Source organism: Chrysochloris asiatica, unplaced genomic scaffold (genome assembly GCF_000296735.1).
Source record: "Chrysochloris asiatica unplaced genomic scaffold, ChrAsi1.0 scaffold00279, whole genome shotgun sequence".
In the NCBI taxonomy this organism is placed as follows: domain Eukaryota; kingdom Metazoa; phylum Chordata; class Mammalia; order Afrosoricida; family Chrysochloridae; genus Chrysochloris; species Chrysochloris asiatica.
In genome coordinates, this window is record NW_006408797.1 from 2,785,288 (window position 1) to 2,789,504 (window position 4,217).

The window sequence follows — 4,217 nt, forward strand, 5'->3', positions numbered from 1 at the left end:
ACAATATTCTAATTCCTACTTTGTTGAGTAGCAACTAGAGCCTTTAAAATCTTGTTAGTAGTCATCAAAAAAAAAAGATGTAATTACTGGTCTCTCTCCACCTAGAGCAAAGAAAAATAAAGTAAATCAAAGATATATGGAAACAATTAGTTATAAGGACTAATAGGATTTAAAAACTTCAGCCCCATATCTCTGAAATCAGAATAACTGAATGGTGCCCAGCTACCACTACCAACTGCTCTGAAAGGAATAATAAAAGAAGCTTCCGGATGGAGTGATAGAAAAATGTGTAACAAAACTCAAAATCATAAAAACAACCATTTTTATTATTTCAACAGATTTGTGGAACTCCTTAGTCATCATTCCAGCTTGAAACTGAACTCACTCCTATGGCCTAATTTTCAGCCAAACAGTTTTTGTTGTTGTTGTTATTGTTGTTACGTGCCATTGAGTCTATTCTGACTCACAGCAATCCTGTATAGGATTTCTGAGGAGCAGTTGGTAAGCTTGAACCACTGACCTTGCGGTTCAAACTGACCTTGCAGTCCAGTGCATTAACCCACAGCACCACACCAGGACTCCAGGCCTAGCAATAGACAGGCCTATAAATTGACCAATAACAATACAGAAGTACACATTCCTTAGAGAAATCAGCTATTAAAGATCAAAAAGGCAGTATTTGCCCAAGGACAAAGTTAAGAATGCAAAAAAGGTTAGGAAATGAATAATGCAAATTAGAAACACAGGGTAGAAGTGAAATGACTTTGCAATCAATGACATGAAACAATATGTGTATGAATTGTTGAATGGGTAACTAATTTGCATTGTAAACATTCACCCCATAAAAAGTTTAAAAACTAATAATAATGATAGCACATCCATCAGGATGACATCTCCAAACGGTACCTGAGAACTACCAATGTTTTGAAACATTCTCAATCTTCCTGTTGTTGAGTAGACACTTTAAGACAGAGAGAGGGTGCCTGAAAAGTATTTGTTTTTGCAATCATAGTCAGGGGGTACTAGGAGAATGGTCAGTAATCTATTTCTAGAATGTAAATTGACTCTATCACTTATTACATCTTTGACCTTAGTCAAAAGACAAATCCTTTAAACCTCAATTTTTACTTCTATAAAATTAATATACATTTACCTTGTTGGACTTTGGTAAGATTTGATTGAATTAATATTAGTAAAGTCCTAAGAAGAGTTCAAGCACTAGAAATTGTTTTTGAAGTGACTGTCACAAAATATAAAGAGTATTTTTTAAAATATTGTATAAGAAGGACTGTTATTCATCTACGAACCTTTCATTTAATATTCAGTTAATTAAAACAAATACATTTTTTGTTTTGGTCAATAATTTTCTTTTCCTTTTTTGTGAATTGGGTGACAGCTTACAAAGCATATCAGTTTTCCACTCAACAATTCAAACACATTTTTTTTTTCATCTCATTGACTACAATCCTCATAATGAAAAATCTCTTACCCCACTTCCTCATTGTGATTCCTGTTTCCATTCCTCATTCTTTCCTAACCCCTCTGAACTTGGAAAAATACTGCCCTTCTGATTTCTAAAACAAATGTTTGTCAAGGGATTGTTCAATGCAAAGAACATAACTGAGTTCTCAACTTCAAAGAGTGTATACAGCATTTTGGAGAAACAGGAGGAGAATAAATAACTATGAGCCCCAGAACAAAAAGAAAATGCTTGAGAGAGTTAAACCCAATATAGGGACCAGAGGACATGTCTGACAGCAGCTGTCATTTTGTATGGAGTGGAAAGAAGGGGATTTCCATTGCAAACATCAGTGTGTTTGGCTGGAAATGACATCACCCTACCACACCTACAAGTCAAGACTTCTCTCTTCTAAAATGCAGATTCCTTCTCCTAATTAGTCAAGCCACAAAGCTCTTAGTCTGATTATGTCTTAGTGTATGAAGTAGGGAAATTTTTTTGGTTATCTTACATATGCCATGATTACTGTAAAATCAAACAAATGGCTGTTGTTATTAAGTGTCATCAAGTCTGTTCTTTCTCATTGTGGTCCTATACACAACAAAATGAAGACCTACCCCATACTATACTATTCACACAAAGTTGCTTTGTTTGAATCCATTATTGAAAACACTGTGTCAATCCATTTCCTTAAAGGTTTTCCTCTTTTTCACTGACCCTCTACATTATCAAACATAATGTCTTTCTCCAAAAACTGGTCCCCAAAATATGTGAGATGAATTCTAATGAACATTTTGATTTTGCTTCTTCAAAGACAAATTTGTTCATTTTTCTGTCAGTCCATGGTATATTCAATATTTTTGGCCAACACCATAATTCAAAGTGAAGGAGCTCTGGTAATGTAGTGATTACGAGTTGAGTCAGCAGTTTGAAACTACCAGTGGTTCTGTGGGAGGAAGATAAGGCTTTCTGCTCCTGTAAAGATTTACATCCTCAGAAACCCTATACAGGATCTCTATGAGTTAGAACCAACTTCACGGTACATAACCATCACCACCACCATTTTTTTTTCCCCTTTTCCTTATTCATTGTCCAGCTTTTGCATGCATATGAGGCGATTGAAAATATCATGACTTGGGCAAGGACCACTTTAGTCCATTGTTGTTGTTGTTGTTGAGTGCCATCAAGTCAGTTCTGGCTAATAGTAACCTGTATAGGGTTTCCAAGGAGTGGCAGGTGTTTGAACCACCAATATTTGAAGTTCAAATCAACCTTAAAGTCCAGTGCTTATCCTACAGTGCCACACCAGAACACTTTAAGAAGGTCTTTTATAGAAGATTTAGCCACTGATTTTTTTTTTACTGCTGCATCCATGGTCGTTAATTGTGTACACAAATAAAATGAAGTAATTGGCCAATTCAATCATTTTTGTTTATCATGATGTGGTCCACTTGTAAGCGTTTCTGTTTTCTTGATTTTGAGGAATAATCTATACTGAAGGCTATAGTCTTTGATATTTATCAGAGTTTCAAGCCCTTTTTACTTTCAGCAAGAAAGTCTGGGTCATCTGCATATGCCAGGTTTTTAATAACCTTCCTCTAATCCTGATGTCACATTCTTCTTCATATAGTCCAGGTTCTTGGAGTATATGCTCAGCAAATAGATTGAATAAGTGAAAGAGTACAATCCTGACACACCTTTCCTGATTTTAAACAAGGCAGTAGCCACTTGTTCTGTTCAAACAACTGTCTTTTGGTCTATGTGCAGGATCTGCATGTACATAATTAAATATTCTTGCATTTACTTCTTTACAATATTATCCATTGTTACGATCCATACAGTTGAATGTCTTTGCATAGTCAGTAAAACACAAGTCAATATTTTTGCGGTATTCTCCATTTTCAGCCAAGATCCATGTAACATTAGCAGTGATATCCTTCATTTCACATCTTTTTCTAGATTCTGCTTGAATTTCTGGCAGTTCCCTGTTAATGTTCTGCCACAAATGCTTTTAAATTATCTTCAGCAAAATTTTGCTTATATCTGACATTAATGATAGAGTTTAATAATTTTTTTAATTCCTTTGGATCTCCTTGTTTTGGAATGGGCACAAACATGGAACTCTTACAGTTGGTTGGTCAATTTTCTTTTAGCATAGAGAAGTAAATGCTTCCAGGATCACATCTACTTTTTGAGACATCTTAGCCGGTGTTCCATCTGTGTTCTTCACCCATGTCTACATTGTAGCTTGAACTTCTTCCTTCAGCATCATAGTCTCTTGCTCTAACCTATGTTCCCTCCTGAAATGTTTGAACATAGGCTAATTATTTTGGCACAGTGATTTCGTGTATTCCTTCTCCCTAATTTCAATGCTTCCTGCATCATTCAATATGAAGGTAGGTAAATATATATATATATATTGCAACTAAGGTTTTAGTTCATACAAGAATTGGCTTATTTTTTTAAATGTGTCCAAACATGTCTTTGGTATCATGGCTGTAGACATTGTCTCTCAGTGATATACTTGTCTAAGTTTCATTAGGGTACCTTCTAAAGAAAGGGTCCAATGAAAGCAGTGACTTCTGAGGGGATCTGCTAGGCCAATTAAAATGAAGCCAGAGAAGCCCACTCATCATTGGGGGTCTTTATCTTTTTCTCCAACCCTTCACTTTACCAAACATGATATCCTTCTCCAGGGACTGGTCCCTCTGGATAATATATCTGAAGTATGAGAGACAAAGTCTGGCCATCCTGGCTG